The sequence below is a fragment of the Temnothorax longispinosus genome, unplaced genomic scaffold (assembly GCF_030848805.1).
Source record: "Temnothorax longispinosus isolate EJ_2023e unplaced genomic scaffold, Tlon_JGU_v1 HiC_scaffold_84, whole genome shotgun sequence".
Taxonomy (NCBI): domain Eukaryota; kingdom Metazoa; phylum Arthropoda; class Insecta; order Hymenoptera; family Formicidae; genus Temnothorax; species Temnothorax longispinosus.
The window spans coordinates 1-19,001 of record NW_027270714.1 but is presented as its reverse complement, the minus strand read 5'-3'; the positions used below and the strand labels follow the sequence as shown (position 1 = coordinate 19,001).

The 19,001-nt window shown below is 35.0% G+C and overlaps 2 long non-coding RNA genes across 16 annotated transcripts; both read right to left on the bottom strand.

The window, feature by feature from the left end:
* Positions 1-269: 269 nt before the first annotated feature.
* LOC139825053 (uncharacterized) lies at positions 270-5,624 on the bottom strand. Of its 3 annotated transcripts, XR_011735421.1 has the most exons (9): positions 4,868-5,609; positions 4,647-4,787; positions 4,310-4,535; positions 3,167-3,359; positions 2,862-2,934; positions 1,558-1,695; positions 1,268-1,472; positions 872-1,173; positions 314-775 (listed from the first exon to the last, which is right to left on the bottom strand). It is a non-coding gene; the product is annotated as an uncharacterized lncRNA (long non-coding RNA). The 3 variants fall into 3 exon arrangements; XR_011735420.1 differs by having other exon boundaries at positions 270-775; positions 1,558-2,934; positions 4,606-4,787; positions 4,868-5,624; XR_011735419.1 differs by having other exon boundaries at positions 273-775; positions 1,558-2,934; positions 4,868-5,622.
* Positions 5,625-9,497: 3,873 nt separating this feature from the next.
* On the bottom strand, positions 9,498-15,264 carry LOC139825054 (uncharacterized). Of its 13 annotated transcripts, none has more exons than XR_011735426.1 (9): positions 14,749-15,264; positions 14,228-14,301; positions 14,083-14,162; positions 13,622-13,781; positions 12,316-12,508; positions 10,713-12,083; positions 10,423-10,627; positions 10,038-10,328; positions 9,498-9,941 (listed from the first exon to the last, which is right to left on the bottom strand). It is a non-coding gene; the product is annotated as an uncharacterized lncRNA (long non-coding RNA). The 13 variants fall into 13 exon arrangements; XR_011735423.1 differs by adding an exon at positions 13,379-13,484 and having other exon boundaries at positions 14,083-14,301; positions 14,757-15,264; XR_011735430.1 differs by adding an exon at positions 13,379-13,484 and having other exon boundaries at positions 13,622-13,709; positions 14,083-14,301; positions 14,757-15,264.
* Between the last annotated feature and the right edge of the window lie 3,737 nt (positions 15,265-19,001).

Sequence of the window (19,001 nt, the reverse complement as noted above, 5' to 3'; positions counted from 1 at the left end):
GTACGACATTGTCCCACCATTACATTTAGTGGTTACCCCCTACACATACATACATACTTCCGGACATTTTTTACTAATACGATTTTTCGACATTTTAGAACATTCTAAACCTATTTCGATCAAAATCTCGAAAAATTTTTTTTTCACCATCACAAAGCTTCCTCCATGAAGAAGAAAATTAATTTTTTATTGTGTTTTAATCATTCATACGTTTATCGTTTAACTTTTATTCTTTTGTAGCGCAATTTGTTTTTGAACCTCTTTTTCTTTTGAACGGTGCGCGCGGTAATTAATAAAATAAAATAGCACGAATAAAAGACGTCAATATTTCAGTAAGATATACTTTTATTGTATTGTTGCTATTAATTGTCCTTATTTATATAATGTGTTTTATACGATACACTATATATGTAAATGTATGTACGAGACTCGTATAAATAAAATAATATTACGAATACTATTTTCATCTACATCTAATGATACTTATTTTCGGAATACTGTGATATGTATAGACTGATAGTGTGATATTATAGAAAGATACGAATAAGTGCGAAAAAGTCATTCGTTATACATACGACGCGCTTGTAAAATATATATAAAATCATAACAGTTTAATCGCACTTCATTGCACTGGTATTCTTGTCCTTGCGAATCGATTGAAGGTACAAGTTTGGTATCTTCTTCCTCAGACCCAATAATCGTTCAATAATATCGAAGTCCTTTTGATAAATATCCATATTTTGATGAAATTGCAAGAATTCTATTTTGTCTAGGCCTAAAACATTACAAGAGATATTGATTACTACCGTGTTAATATTTATATTAATCGACATATCTTTCATATAAAACTTGTATTTAGTTGATACTTTACCATAACATTCTTCAATAAGAACTGCATAAGAATTGAGACCGTTATGCATGGTTGCATCTTGTTCTCCCAGACGTAAAATATTCTCTATTCCGTTCAAAGCGACCTGAACGATCTTGACATCCATAACAGTAACCAAGTCACAGAGTGGCGGAATACATCCTTGCATTGCGAGGTATCGAATTTGGTCGGCCGTTCCGCCACTAGTAGCATTAAATTGTCCATGCAGCTTCTTTGCGTGTTTTGAATTCAGCTTTACTCAAAATCTCGATTAAAACCGGAAAGATATTAGCATCAATCACCGCCTGCAAAATTATATAAAAAAGACGTTAATATAAGTTATTAATATATGATATATAAATAAAGTTATCCTATTATGCTCGAAAGATTGAGACGTACTTGTATTTGTTGGGGATTTCCGGCAGTGATATTAGAGACTGTCCAGCAAGCCTCTTTACGAACACTTTCCCGTGGCAAACTTAAGAGATGTAATAGACACGGTAATGCCGAGCAATTTAATACAACTTGCATTTGCACATCATCTCCAGTAACTATGTTACCTACAGCACGAAAAGCCGCGCTTATAACGTTATTTTGTTCATGCCTGAAAACATTTTCATCAATTGTTATAATCCACATTTACATAAAATTAATCTTACATAATAAATCTTATATAAATTTTAACATACATGAGAAGTTCTTCGAGACGTCTGCAAATGCCAGCATCAATAACAGCTTGTATCTTATGTATGCGAAGTTAGCATATCAATTGTCAGCATATAAAAAAAAGTAGAGTTCTCTTTGCATACAACCGAGTTCTATAGTTCCTGATAAATTTTAACAATAGTTCTGGTCATTTAACATAAATAAACGGAAGTTGAGAAGTGATATGCTAACTTCCCGCGAAGTCAGTATATTATATAATTTTTTCGAAATTTACTCCAATGAATTTTATAGTTTTTGACGAGTTCTATAGTTCTATAACATAGTTCTGACTATTAACTATCTTTAAATAATTATTAACAATTATTATCAGCATATCACTCGTACTAGAGTGATATGCTATGCTTCTGCGACAAGTTCTCGGCTCGTTTAAGATTTTAAACAATAATTCTAAACCCCCTGACGATAGTTCCGTACAGTTCTGACCACTGGCTACCTCTAAATAATTATTAACAATTATTATCAGCATATTACTCGTACTAGAGTGATATGCTATGCTTCTGCAATAAGTTCTCGGCTCGTTCAAGATTTTAAACAATAGTTCTAAACTCCCTGACGATAGTTCCGTACAGTTCTGACCACTGGCTACCTTTAAATAATTATTAACAATTATTTATCAGCATATCACTCATACTAGAGTAATATGCTATGCTTCTGTGACAAGTTCTCGGCTCGTTCGAAATTTTAAACAATAGTTCTAAACTTCCTGACGATTGTTCCGTACAGTTCTGACCACTGGCATAGCTCTTGTATTCTTTGTTCAGCTTGATATGTTGTATATTCCACCTGTTTCAGATATACGGCATTTTTAGCGAGCGGGATTTATGCCATAGTAGAAACAGTCTGTAAACATCAAAATATCCTAAGTGTTCTAAAGGTAGTTGAACAGTACGGAACTATCGTACTCTAGTACGAGTGATATGCTGATAATAATTGTTAATAATTATTTAGAGATAGTTAATGGTCAGAACTATATTATATAACTATAGAACTCGTCAAAAACTATAAAATTCATTGGAGTAAATTTCGAAAAAATTATATGATATGCTGACTTTACGGGAAGTTAGCATATCATTTCTCAACTTTCGTTTATTTATGTTAAATGACCAGAACTATTGTTAACATTTATTAGGAACTATAGAACTCGGTTGTATGCAAAGAGAACTTTACTTTTTTTTTTATATGCTGACAATTAATATGCTAACTTCATACACATGCTGGTACCTCCATACGACATAACGCACTATGTCAAAGCTTGTGCGTTACTTACGTTCACGACTACGATCCTCGTAGATCGCTACGCCATGTCATGTGCTTTGGCCTTTCCTCTAATAACAGTGCATCTACGAACATTACAACGTCGTTAAAAACAAAGTTAGAATCATTAAAAACAAATACGTCAAATATATCAACTCCAATAGGGCTTAGTAGTAAGTACACATTTATTATATATCTTATGTATAGTTTTAGTATATCTGCAATATTATTTCCTGATTTGTAATATATAAAATACTTTTTTTAATTAAGATGTTTATTGTAGAAAAACGTATGAAATACTCTTCCGTCAAAGTATACCTATATGTATTTTCTACATCTTTTTCTTCTTCTTGCAATTAAATTTTTCCTTTTATTCAAGTTTTAATGGTATTTGTTGCGCATCGTTGAAGAAAGCCTCTTCGTCAAAATCGCCGCCCTTGATTTGCCGAAAGATCTTCGCCTCTTTCGCTCGCACGGTAATCCTCGCTACCTCGCGTTTCTCCTCTGAGAGCTGAAAAACGGTAATAATTATTATATTTTACTTTCAATTTTTAGTTTTTCTTACAGAACTATTACGTACTGAAAGGCAAATAAACCCTACCTTATTTAAAAATAAGTTATTTCTGTCAATTAATAAATTATAATAAAAAGGTTTTGTAGGTATTAAAGTTTACTTTATTCTAAATAGAAAAACAATTTTTTCTTAAATAAACATTCTATAGACAACTTAAAATAAAGATTACTTTGAGCTTTTTATTAAAATATGGTATTATAATAAGGCCCGAACCTTTTTTAAACAAACATTCCGGAAAACTTTAATACATAAAAGAATTTACAAAATAACGAAACATATTACATTTAGAGAACTTTAAAAAACAAACAATAATGGCAAGTACTAGATAAATTAAAAAGTACTAGACAAATAAAAAATATAATAAAACTTATGAATCTTTATCGGGAGTTTTTGTAAAACGCTGCTCATTGCTTTCTCTTCATTACAGATCGCTACCATTGCACCTATTTCGTTTCGCTCACAAAGCTCCTCTATGAGGCAGCTTGTATTTTATTTGATGCATAATTATTTATAGTATTTATTAGTTTGGCTTCCTCATAAAAAAAGCTTTATGAGCGAAATAAAATAGGAGCAATGGTAGCGATCTGTAATGAAGAGAAAGCAATGTGCAAGTTTCTAATTTGCACACTTTTTTCTACCTCTATTTTATATATATTACTTTTAAATTTAGTTGATTAGACCCAACTTTATACGCAATCAAAGGTTTATATACAAAGTTTACAAAAACAAAGCTTCCGGCCTCTATGTCGCAGAAAAAGCTTTGTTTTTGTAAACTTTGTATATGAACCTTTGATTGTGTATAAAGTTAGATCTAATCCAGAGCTCGGCAAGAAATGCACTTCTTAGCTGGTTTTTCGGCTGGCTCTGCTTAGGGTTATTCTCCTTACCGATGATCGTCCCGCGTGAAGTCTATGACTATCTACGCGTTTTTTTTTTTAAGTGATATCTCTCAATCCACTGATGACTGAAACAACCCTTTAACATAATTGAATAGAAGTTCAACACAGTTTCTAGCAGAACAATAACATTGTTTGTATCGTGCTTCTGCGCTTTCCTCTGGTGCATTTGTGATAGGTGTCATTAGCCAAGGTTCTAAACAGTAACCTCCATCACCTGTAAATTATATAAATATTTATATATATGTCACTAAATAAAGTAAATAATAAGCGATGATAATATTAACCCAACAGCCACCAATAATATATATAAATATATAAACAATACTCGACGAACGCCTGATCCTTTTCCTCGTCGTGGAAGCGCATCGGTTCTGGTTTCACGACCTCGACGTCGATGTGTGGAGACAAATGACCAATGACAAATGTCGATCGGAAGTTGATCGGAGAGCGTGTTCACACAGTCAAACTGCAAAATGAGAAATGCATACATGTGTTTATCGAGATATTTTATATTGCAATAATATATAATTTAAAGGAATATAATACCTGCTTCAGTATTCATAGTTCTTCAGAGACTTTTCACCGGAACATCAATATATTTCTCAGGTTATCGAATGATTGGGAGTTCGGTCCGTCTAGGAGATCGCTCGTGATATTGCTAGAATCTGGATCATCCGTGGAAAGTACGACTTCCTTGACGATCGCCTGATACTCGCTGTCGTTGCTAACGTCGACGACTTCGTCGCGGCTCGACTTTTGATTGCTTTTGTTTCTTTTCTGAATAATTATTGGTGCAACGCCCGCGTCGGCTTCCGGCTGCTCGACGAACGCCTGATTCTCTTCCTCGTCGTGGAAGCGCACCGGTTCTGGTTTCACGACTTCGACGTCGATGTGTGGAGACAAATGACCGTTTTCGGTGGCCGTACGGTTCTTCGATCAGGGAATAATAGCGCGTTAACGTCGACGGGATCCTGCCGGCGGTCCAGGACGATCTTCTTGATCGTCTTCGGTTGGGTGACGACGTTCTCGGTTTCCTCGACAGCTTCGTCGTCGGTGCTGCTCGAGCAGATCCTCAGCGCCAGCTCGCTCTCTATCAATTCCTGCAGGCTCTTTTCGTCGCTCTCAAGCTCGTTACGCGTATTGTTTGTGAGTACAAAATCGTCGTCGTCGTCGCACAACAAGATACTCGCGGTTATGTTTGATGAAAATAAACTTACAAAAAGATGGCAACCGTTAACAATCGCTAAAGGCCATTGCACATAACAAAGTTTTATGCTAAGACTCCATAGACGCGGAAACGCCATGCGGCAGAGTGCGTTGACCAATCACAAATTTTGATTTTGCCGCAGGCGACTTGCGGCAGCCTTCTGATTGGTCAACGCACTCTACCGCACGGCGTTTCCGCGTCTATGGAGTCTTAGCATTTTAGTTATAATCGTAAGGCCGTAAGAAAATAGACCAATCACACTCGATTATTCTTCAAGCGCGAGGAGAATAATCGAGAATAATCGACCGACTGTGATTGGTCTATTTCTTTACAGCCCTACGATTATAACTAAAACTTTGTTACGTGCAATGGCCTTAACAACCGCGAACTATGAATTTCTCTTGAAGCACGAAATACGAAGAAAGAAAGAAGGCTCGACTCCTCCACGGATCAAGACACTACGATATCGAGTGCTCTGAGAATGTTCCTTGACCAAGTCGCGAACGCGATTCGTTGACATTCACGTTAATCCGAATCACATTCGAAGGCAAAGCTGCACATTGCAAAAAAAAACGAAGGTGCCTGTCGCGAGGATACGGCAGAACGACGTCTCTTTCTAGTAGCCCAGTAAAATGACAAAATTTGGAGGAAATAATACTGACTGGACTGAAACTTTGTAAACAGGCTTGTTTTAGGGTACTATTTAACATATTAAAAGTCCCCACGTGTAGACACTACGTTGCGGGCAGGGGAGGGTCCAAAAGGTCCAAAAAATTAGTTTTCCGCAAATAACTCGGAAAATATCAACTTTACGGAAATTTATGTAGATATTAAAATTGTAGCTTACAAAACTCCGCACAATTTCATTTTTTATTCAAGTCTGTACGACCAAATGGAGCAGAGATAGAATTTTTTTAAACACCGGTAGTTTTGCGACGCAACGAAAACGCGTACGCGCGTCGCGCATTTTTCGCTAATATCTCGAAAATGGACTCTTGAATCGAAAAATGTTTTAAATAAAAGTTGTAGAGAATCTAATTACGAACAATTTCGTTTTTTATTCATTTCTGTACGGTCCAAATTCGCCGAGTTATTAATTAAAAGACAATTTTATTTTATGTTGATAGTGGATGTTTTGCATGTAAAAATCAGTATTAACTCTGAAAGTATAGGTCGTACACATATAGTATGTATAATGAAAGTTAAAGAGAATAAAATTTTGAACATGTTGATGTATGCATGAATTCATTTTGGTAAAGATAGCTTGAAGTTAAGAGCAAAAAACATGAAAAAATATCATTTTTTAGTGCATTTCGGAAAATAACTTTTTCTAATTGGTTGGAGGTAGAGTTCCTATAATAAGAGTTAAGCCAATGTGGTGACGATTTTTGATTGGTCCCGCCATATGTTTCAGCCAAGTTAGTGAGAGTGAGACAAGCTGTAAGTGGGAATGAGACAAAGCTATCATGGTCGTCATATGTTTCAGCCAAGAAGTTAGTGGGAGTGAGACAAAGCTATCATTTGGCTGTATATGGCGGCGGTTTGTCCTAACTCTTATTATAGGAACTCTAGTTGGAGGCAGTAATGTTATGTATTTTTCTTGAAGATATTTTAATTATCTTTAAAATGAGACGTCGTAGACCTTTTTTCATTGAAACGTTGATGAATTACAGGCGTTTAAATATTGAAGAAAAAAAATTTTTTGGACCTTTTGGACCGTAGACCTTTTGGACCGTGAACGTAGTGTCTACACGTGGGGACTTTTAATATGTTAAATAGTACCCTAAAACAAGCCTGTTTACAAAGTTTCAGCCCAGTCAGTATTATTTCCTCCAAATTTTGTCATTTTACTGGGCTATATAAAAAAGAAAAACATCAAATATTACCTGCATTTAGGTTCAAGCTCCAATAAATTTAATATACTTTAAAACAAAAAAAAAGGCGATCCGTCAATTAGTTTTTGAGTAATCGTGTGTGCCACGTTGAAAAACATGATTTTTCAGGAAACGCGTTTAAAGATTTTGTTAACGATTTTTTTGAGTTAACGGCAAAATAATGTACCTTGTGGCTAATCAGCACGTCCAGGGCCATACATCAATCCTTCCTCAACTTCATTAAATCTGCATTAAATCTGCTGAGGATAAAGCTTCGAAAACGGGTTTTATGGCTTCTTGAACTTTTTCTGTAAGAGGAGTTTTGTGCCGAAATGATGTAAGAGTACCGGAACCTTTAGCCACGTGCCACTTGCCCTTTTGGGAATATATTCTACATATGATAAGCTATCAAAAAATGCAAAAAAAAAAAAAAATCGATTTTTTGGTCGAGCTAGATGAAAACCTTTCCTTAACATAGAAAATGCTGTTATACAGTGATTTACATCGTTATCTATTAAAAACTATAAAGGAGAAATATCCTTATAAATTTTGTAGCCAAGGGTTCACTCATTGCATCTTTACAACGGTGTTACGTCCAACCCCAGGATTAGAATAAGAAAAACTGGGAAGCGAAGGAAAGACTAACCAGAAGGGTAGGGGTAAGGAAAGACGCAACCAGATAATACTTGCAAATGTCGCTCGCAGTGGACCGACAAATCAAAGTTCAAGGTTTTTGGTCAAAAACGAAGAAAGTATGTCCGTCGCGCGTCTTCGAAAAAAGTGCATCCAGACTGCATAACTCCTACAGTTAAACACGGCGGAGGATCTGTGATGGTGTAGGGATGTTTCAGTTATACGGGCGTGGGAGATCTACATATTTTGAAAGCACATAAATTAAGGAACATTTTAAGACTAAAATCAATTTGCTATCTGTATTTTAACTGGTACTTTACTCTTGTACTTATGGGAAGAAGATAAGCACAGAACTTTTATTATACATATTTTGAAAGCACATAAATTAAGAAACATTTTAAGACTAAAACCAATTCGCTATCTGTATTTTTACTGGTACTTTACTCTTGTACGTATGGGATGCTCACTTTCAAGGAGATTTGTCGGCTGAAGGGGATAAGTACAAAACTCTTATTCCACATATTTTGAAAGCACATAAATTAAGGAACATTTTAAGACTAAAACCAATTTGCTATCTGTATTTTAACTGGTATTTTACTCTTGTACGTATGGGGTGCTCACGTTCGGGTCGATGGAAGGGGATGAGCACGAAAATTTCATTGTGCATATTTCGAGAACACATTAATCAAGAAACATTTTAAGACTAAAACCAATTCGCTATCTGTATTTTTACTGGTACTTTACTCTTGTACGTATGGGATGCTCACTTTCAAGGAGATTTGTCGGCTGAAGGGGATAAGCACAAAACTCTTATTCCACATATTTTGAAAGCACATAAATTAAGGAACATTTTAAGACTAAAACCAATTTGCTATCTGTATTTTAACTGGTATTTTACTCTTGTACGTATGGGGTGCTCACGTTCGGGTCGATGGAAGGGGATGAGCACGAAAATTTCATTGTGCATATTTCGAGAACACATTAATCGAGAAACATTTTAAAACAAGAATTATTTCGCTTTCTGTATTTTAACTGATACTTTACTCTTATATGAGTAGTATATAGATCTTTTTTGTGTATATCTTTTAAACTGTTAGGCTGAGTTTCCACTGAGCGCGTCACGCGTCGCGTCGTCACAAGTTAACCAATCCAAACATCCCATTTCATTACATTCTTGTGACGGAATCGAAATGGGATGTTTTGATTGGATGACGCGACGCGTGACGCGCTCAGTGGAAACTCAGCCTTACAGATAGACTAATTTCGTTTGAGGCATTTGAAAGCACATAATTCTAGCATATTGAGTTTTTTATTTTATTCTTTTATTGTATTCTTTTGTAGCGCAATTTGTTTTTGAACTTCTTTTTCTTTTGAACGGTGCGCGCGAGAACGTGAGAAAGAGAGAGTGAGAGATTAACTGTAATTAATAAAAAATAGCACGAATAAAAGACGTCAATATTTCAGTAAGATATACTTTTATTGTATTGTTGCTATTAATTGTCCTTATTTATATAATGTGTTTTATACGATACACTATATATGTAAATGTATGTACGAGACTCGTATAAATAAAATAATATTACGAATACTATTTTCATCTACATCTAATGATACTTATTTTCGGAATACTGTGATATGTATAGACTGATAGTGTGATATTATAGAAAGATACGAATAAGTGCGAAAAAGTCATTCGTTATACATACGACGCGCTTGTAAAATATATATAAAATCATAACAGTTTAATCGCACTTCATTGCACTGGTATTCTTGTTCTTGCGAATCGATTGAAGGTACAAGTTTGGTATCTTCTTCCTCAGACCCAATAATCGTTCAATAATATCGAAGTCCTTTTGATAAATATCCATATTTTGATGAAATTGCAAGAATTCTATTTTGTCTAGGCCTAAAACATTACAAGAGATATTGATTACTACCGTGTTAATATTTATATTAATCGACATATCTTTTATATAAAACTTGTATTTAGTTGACACTTTACCATAACATTCTTCAATAAGAATTGAGACCGTTATGCATGGTTGCATCTTGTTCTCCCAGACGTAAAATATTCTCTATTCCGTTCAAAGCGACCTGAACGATCTTGACATCCATAACAGTAACCAAGTTACAGAGTGGCGGAATACATCCTTGCATTGCGAGGTATCGAATTTGGTCGGCCGTTCCGCCACTAGTAGCATTAAATTGTCCATGCAGCTTCTTTGCGTGTTTTGAATTCAGCTTTACTCAAAATCTCGATTAAAACCGGAAAGATATTAGCATCAATCACCGCCTGCAAAATTATATAAAAAAGACGTTAATATAAGTTATTAATATATAATATATAACTAAAGTTATCCTATTATGCTCGAAAGATTGAGACGTACTTGTATTTGTTGGGGATTTCCGGCAGTGATATTAGAGACTGTCCAGCAAGCCTCTTTACGAACACTTTCCCGTGGCAAACTTAAAAGATGTAATAGACACGGTAATGCCGAGCAATTTAATACAACTTGCGTTTGCACATCATCTCCAGTAACTATGTTACCTACAGCACGAAAAGCCGCGCTTATAACGTTATTTTGTTCATGCCTGAAAACATTTTCATCAATTGTTATAATCCACATTTACATAAAATTAATCTTACATAATAAATCTTATATAAATTTTAACATACATGAGAAGTTCTTCGAGACGTCTGCAAATGCCAGCATCAATAACAGCTTGTATCTTATGTATGCGAAGTTAGCATATCAATTGTCAGCATATAAAAAAAAGTAGAGTTCTCTTTGCATACAACCGAGTTCTATAATTCCTGATAAATTTTAACAATAGTTCTGGTCATTTAACATAAATAAACGGAAGTTGAGAAATGATATGCTAACTTCCCGCGAAGTCAGCATATCGTATAATTTTTTCGAAATTTACTCCAATGAATTTTATAGTTTTTGACGAGTTCTATAGTTCTATAACATAGTTCTGACTATTAACTATCTCTAAATAATTATTAACAATTATTATCAGCATATCACTCGTACTACAGTGATATGCTATGCTTCGGCGATAAGTTCTCGGCTCGTTCGAGATTTTAAACAATAATTCTAAACCCCCTGACGATAGTTCCGTACAGTTCTGACCACTGGCTACCTTTAAATAATTATTAACAATTATTATCAGCATATCACTCGTACTAAAGTGATATGCTATGCTTCTGCGACAAGTTCTCGGCTTGTTCGAGATTTTAAACAGTAGTTCTAAACTCCCTGACGATAGTACAGTTCTGACCACTGGCTACCTTTAAATAATTATTAACAATTATTTATCAGCATATCACTCATACTAGAGTGATATGCTATGCTTCTGCGACAAGTTCTCGGCTCGTTCGAGATTTTAAACAATAGTTCTAAACTCCCTGACGATAGTTCCGTACAGTTCTGACCACTGGCATAGCTCTTGTATTCTTTGTTCAGCTTGATATGTTGTATATTCCACCTGTTTCAGATATACGGCATTTTTAGCGAGCGGGATTTATGCCATAGTAGAAACAGTCTGTAAACATCAAAATATCCTAAGTGTTCTAAAGGTAGTTGAACAGTACGGAACTATCGTACTCTAGTACGAGTGATATGCTGATAATAATTGTTAATAATTATTTAGAGATAGTTAATGGTCAGAACTATATTATATAACTATAGAACTCGTCAAAAACTATAAAATTCATTGGAGTAAATTTCGAAAAAATTATATGATATGCTGACTTTACGGGAAGTTAGCATATCATTTCTCAACTTTCGTTTATTTATGTTAAATGACCAGAACTATTGTTAACATTTATTAGGAACTATAGAACTCGGTTGTATGCAAAGAGAACTTTACTTTTTTTTTATATGCTGACAATTAATATGCTAACTTCATACACATGCTGGTACCTCCATACGACATAACGCACTATGTCAAAGCTTGTGCGTTACTTACGTTCACGACTACGATCCTCGTAGATCGCTACGCCATGTCATGTGCTTTGGCCTTTCCTCTAATAATAGTGCATCTACGAACATTACAACGTCGTTAAAAACAAAGTTAGAATCATTAAAAACAAATACGTCAAATATATTAACTCCAATAGGGCTTAGTAGTAAGTACACATTTATTATATATCTTATGTATAGTTTTAGTATATCTGCAATATTATTTCCTGATTTGTAATATATAAAATACTTTTTTTAATTAAGATGTTTATTGTAGAAAAACGTATGAAATACTCTTCCGTCAAAGTATACCTATATGTATTTTCTACATCTTTTTCTTCTTCTTGCAATTAAATTTTTCCTTTTATTCAAGTTTTAATGGTATTTGTTGCGCATCGTTGAAGAAAGCCTCTTCGTCAAAATCGTCGCCCTTGATTTGCCGAAAGATCTTCGCCTCTTTCGCTCGCACGGTAATCCTCGCTACCTCGCGTTTCTCCTCTGAGAGCTGAAAAACGGTAATAATTATTATATTTTACTTTCAATTTTTAGTTTTTCTTACAGAACTATTACGTACTAAAAGGCAAATAAACCCTATCTTATTTAAAAATAAGTTATTTCTGTCAATTAATAAATTATAATAAAAAGGTTTTGTAGGTATTAAAGTTTACTTTATTCTAAATAGAAAAACAATTTTTTCTCAAATAAACATTCTATAGACAACTTAAAATAAAGACTACTTTGGGCTTTTTATTAAAATATGGTATTATAATAAGGCCCGAACCTTTTTTAAACAAACATTCCGGAAAACTTTAATACATAAAAGAATTTACAAAATAACGAAACATATTACATTTAGAGAACTTTAAAAAACGAACAATAATGGCAAGTACTAGATAAATTAAAAAGTACTAGACAAATAAAAAATGTAATAAAACTTACGAATCTTTATCGGGACTTTTTGTAAAACGCTGCTCATTGCTTTCTCTTCATTACAGATCGCTATTACCATTGCACCTATTTTGTTTCGCTCACAAAGCTCCTCTATGAGGCAGCTTGTATTTTATTTGATGCATAATTATTTATAGTATTTATTAGTTTGGCTTCCTCGTAAAGAAAGCTTTATGAGCGAAATAAAATAGGAGCAATGGTAGCGATCTGTAATGAAGAGAAAGCAATGTGCAAGTTTCTAATTTGCACACTTTTTTCTACCTCTATTTTATATATATTACTTTTAAATTTAGTTGATTAGTCCCAACTTTATACGCAATCAAAGGTTTATATACAAAGTTTACAAAAACAAAGCTTCCGGCCTCTATGTCGCAGAGGAAGAATTTTAAGTTACAGAGCCGTCTGTAGCATATATATTTCTATATACCTTTCATTATATTCCTATATTACTAGGTAGTACAAAGTCAAATTTTGCGTCCTATTATTTCTCTGTGTAAAAACAAAACTCCTGGTTTGACTATCTTTAAACCATCCTAAATGTAATAAGAGATATATAAAAATATGATAAAAGATATGTAAGATTTTATGATTTTACAATGAAATAAATAAAGTATATTAACTTAATATATGATTCTCTAACTTATAATTATATTATGTGTATTATACTTACCTGGTATTTTTCATTCTCCGCTTATAAATAGCCACGCATTCTCCACAGCTATTCGGTCCTTATAGTTTACATTTTTCTTATCATATAACTGTGGAAATCCTTCGATCAAGGTAATTAATTGAATGTCTTTATTTATTATCTCCATATTTTTTATTTGTACCTGAAAGATGAACGTAATTATATAAAATTTTCTTTCACTTTAGTTGCGTTCCAATATTTACTACTAGTACGGTACTAAAAATAAAATATTGTTTGTATGTACATATGTGAAGTAAACTATAGACTTTGATAATAGCGCAGGTACGGGTTTTCTCACTAATTTTAATGAAATTTATATTCAACCAACAACGTATTTTGCTTAAAAACAAAGGTTTGAAAAGAAAAGAGTATCGCTCGTGGCTCTAAAAGAAGAAATTAACCGCTAAAGTTGGCGTGATGGAAGGTTATAAATCCTGTCATACCTACGATACATTGCGCTTGCTCGTTTGCTTGCTTGCCTGTTTTTATATTGATCATTTAACAAGGGATCGATTGTATATTCCTGAAGAATGATTGTAAATTTCTTGATTAAAAATGCGAAAAGTGAGCAGCACTGTTTCTACTGACCCTTCTGATAGTCGCTCACGTAGCACGGATCACACGTCATCCCACGATACGTGTCTGATCGTTTGTCGTATTCACTGAAAGTTGAAATTGAGTTAACTTTACAGTTATGGCATAAATCACAAGTTTTCAAGACTTTAATATAAAAATATCGAAATCACAGTGTTAAATTTTATCTTTTCCGGCACACGTTAACAGTTACGACCTCTAATAAATCAGAATAAAGTTGAATCATATTATATTTATGGCATAAATTACCAGTTACTGAAACTCAGTATAAACTAAAGCATTGAAATTGCAATGTTGATCTTTACCGGTTCCGGCAGAAGTTAACGGTTACGGCCTCTATAAATCAGCCTTTATTACGATTTCCAGTTAGCGATACAATTATTATTCAGTTTTTATTCCTCATTAGATACTAAACAAAGACTGATACTTGTGTCGATTTATGTCGCTAACTGGAAAACGCAATAACATTAAAGTAAAAAGGTGGAACACGAAATAAAACCCATCTTCTACTTTACCTACTAACCTTCGTAGACGCCTTCGTACAGCACAATTTTTTGCAAAAGACCTCCGGAGAGAAAGGAAGAATCTTTGATGCTGCTATCCGGCTGCTTTCCGATATATTCTTAATACTACTCTTATCACTAACCTTAAACAGCTTGCTTTATATTTTAATTAAAATACAAGTAAACGTCATCAAATTCACAAATTTCACAAGACGTTTCCACTAAACAGCCATTATCAACAACCACGAAATGGCGCGAAACTCACCGCAGTAGAGTTCCTATAATAAGAGTTAGGACAAACCGCCGCCATATACAGCCAAATGATAGCTTTGTCTCACTCCCACTAACTTCTTGGCTGAAACATATGACGACCATGATAGCTTTGTCTCATTCCCACTTACAGCTTGTCTCACTCTCACTAACTTGGCTGAAACATATGGCGGGACCAATCAAAAATCGTCACCACATTGGCTTAACTCTTATTATAGGAACTCTACACCGCAGAATCCGGGGCTGACGCGGCTGCCGCGGCTCCGCGGCGCAGACTCGCTCGTCGTTTTATCCTATTAAGCTTTGTGTCCACGATACTAGAAATCGCTCCGAGATCTCGGACCGAGAAAAAAATTGACCAATCATATTTAAGTAATTCGGCAATTGACCAATGCGATTGGTTAATTCTTTCTCCGTCCAAGATCTCGGAGCGATTTCTAGCATCATGGAGCAAAGCTTTAGCTAATCGAAAGCGCGAAAAGGCGTAACAATACATGGAATTAAGATTTGCACTTGTCACGTCTTCGTGAATTTCTTTATTGTGAGTATAAATTTGTTACTGTTGCTTGCAATTCATAAAAATTTTTACACTTAAAGTGAGATAAATATACATTAAGCACTAGAGAAAGAGAAAGCAGAGGTTCTAAGTAAAAAATGCAAGCAACGCACGAACAGACCTATTAAGGATCGGATTCGCGAATCGTGCATTTGTTTACCATTCGTGCTAAGCACACATGGTATACAAAGACAAAGGCACGATTCGCGAATCACGAACCACGAATAGCGCATAGTCTTGCGCCGGCTTTATGTATGCAACTAGCTGGTTACCCGGGCTTCGCTCCGGAGGACATCTGTATTAAGACACGCAAACTGTCTCTCTCTCTCTCTCTCTCTCTCTCTCTCTCTCTCTCTCTCTCTCTCTGGGTTGGCTCTCGGTTGAGAATAGGAGACTGTACTTTCTAGGCTATCAGGTTTATCGTATCTTGTTCTTACAGTCTCCTGGGGATCGATCATGTATCTTTTCCCCTAGGACGGAACGTGAAAAGTGAAAAGTTTATCTCTTTTTATTCAATACCAATAGAAAGAAATAGTTACATGAAATTTTTCACTTTTCACGTTTCCGCTCTAGGGAAAAAGTTACATGATCGCTACCCTGCTTACCTGAGCGAGCTCTTCACTTCGCCTGACTCATCGCTTATGAGATCCGACCGCCTTCTCGGTTCGTCTCTGACTTTTAACATACCGTTTTGTAGAACTGCAACGTATTGGAACTCTTTTCGTCCTTCTGCGATACGCTTTTGGCATTCTCTTCCTATCAACATAACATCTGCACCTTCCCTTCCATCCTTCAAAAACCTCCTCCGTTTACATTTATTCGCTACTGAATCTGGTTAGCCTTGCTTTGTGGCCTGCCAGTGCAATTTTTGTAGTGCAATGGTATCACTACCTGGTTATACAAATTAGTAGTCGCATTATATATATGTACGCAAAGACGGTGGGGAAAGGCTAAATGCATCTAACTGATTCCTTATGAAACTTGGCACTGGTTTCGTTAGATAATAGATAGGGACAGTGGAAATCTCGTTAATCCATTCATGCGCGTCACTAATTAGATGACGAGGCATTTGTTTACCTTAAAAGAGTCACATACTACGTTTACGCGAGTGTTACTTCTGTACTTACGATATTTCCTTCGCGTAAACGGGATTTTTTTTCGTTTCACGCATAATACGCATAATGCATTTGAGATTGTTAAACAAAACTTACTTAATTTCAATAGTTGAATATCTCTTAACTCGTTTTACGACAGTCCTTTACCTGCTCTGCTTGACGTCATTCGCGATTCGCGTCGTCGCGATTGCCGCTGTAAGTTCTTCGAGGATTTATCGGATGCGAAAAAGTTTAAAAATTGGCCGTATCAATTGATACATCGAATCACAATTAATTTTAGACATATGTAACTGGAAGGGGCATTAAACCTTCTTTTTCTTCTTCTTGAGCCGATTGAACGTCGAGCCTGTCTAATATCGTAAAAGAAGATCCATCGTCACCGGCTCACCGCAATACGCATGTGCCGCATCGGTGTTTTCGTTCCCATGAGGTCTGTTCATTTTCGCTGCACTTCCGAATTAATGCAATAAGAATTAGAATGAAAGAAAATATATTTGTTTTATTCTAATAAACGAACAGGCCTTCCGGGAAAAAAAACCTCATTACATCGCGTTTGAATATGACAATCTCGGATTTGCCTGCGGAATTTATTCAGGTAACTCATCGCTGGCACATACACAGGCACGAAAGAACAGATCCTTCACAACGATGGCGCTATTAACATTGAATAAACAAGAGGAAACATTGAAGAATATTAAAAAAAGAAAAAACAATGCACCCGAGAAGATTTAGTAATGGTGATTCTCACTTATTTTTAAGAGCAATAATTGATTGTCACACGCGCAGTAATTCTAATAAATGAATACGTAAATACATGTAAATATCTCCGCAATACTACAAATTACCCAGTGAACACAGTAATATAGTAACAATGCAACGGCAATGTAACCGAATATAACAGGTTATATCAACCAGAGTGTTACATGTAACTTCTGTACTGTTATACTAGCTGTAATAATGAGCGTAAAAAAAAAATTATTTTTTTCGAAATTTTATTACCATTTTATAACTAAATTTGTTTCTTAAGATGCAGTCTATGATTATAAATATTTTCTCGTATTTAAAATAACACACTTACCTTGGTGGGATTCGAACTCGGGACCTCTGGATCGTGAGCCAACTGCCTTACGTGGTAGACTACTTCTTAATTTGATGTAAGTGTTATATATAGTCTACATATGTCACAACCAGCGCAAATATATAATTTTTCAAAAATCATCTTAAGAAACAAATTAAGTTTAAAAAGAGTATATAGCTGCACAAATTTTTAATATTGACATTATATCTATTATAGAATGGAATTTATTTACTTCAGCTTATACAAATAGCCAGGAAGAGACTTGGTTTACAATTTTAAAAACTTATCCTCACTCATTCATCCATACAATTTTACGCTCGCTGCCCTCTTAAACTACCCTAAACTACTTAGACTTATCATCATCTTCATCGTAATTCTTTTACCTATGTTCATTCGCTCTTTCCTTCTCTTTCTCTTATATACGCCGCAGCTAAGGAAAACTTAATTTATCGAGTACTATTTACTATGTTTAAACTTTATACTGTCTACTACTATAAAAAAAATAAAAATATAAAATATTCATTCTTTGTATTTAATAAAAAAAACTTTTAGAAACTTTTGCATTTTTGCCATATATCCCAGAAGGGTAGATTATATGACATTCATGGATGAAATATACGCCTTATAAAACATTTTTAAACCTTACAAATAATATTTATAAATAAGGCAATAAAATGTCATAATAAGTTATAAAATGTGTGTCAAAAGTTTATTAAGATAAAAAAATGATAAACAAATTATAAAACTGAAAAATTTTTAAAAGAAAATAGAAGAGCGATAGTAGTAAGGCTACACCGCGCGCCGGTTCTGGATCAAGGTGTGGTGCTCGCGCGGGGTGCGTGGCGAGGGGATCTCGGCGGCAACGCCGATGACGTCATCCCCTCTCCACACCGTCATCGGCGTTGACGGTGTGGAGAGGGGATGACGTCATCGGCGTTGCCGCCGAGATCCCCGCGCCGCCGAGATCCCCTCGCCCCGCACCCCGCGCGAGCACCTCGCCTTAATCCAGAACCGGCGCGTAGCCTTACTACTAGCGATAGATGCATTAAAGATTATTGTTATACAATCCAAAAGAAGAAGGAAAAAGAACACATAGGAGATTTCGAGTTTTACAAAGTGTCTGTACTATGGCATAAATCCTGCATGCTAACTTGCCTTATATCCTAAACAGAAGAAATATACAAGATATTAAGTTAAATAAAACATACAAGAGCTATGCACTTGTATTTTGCTGTATTCCATCATT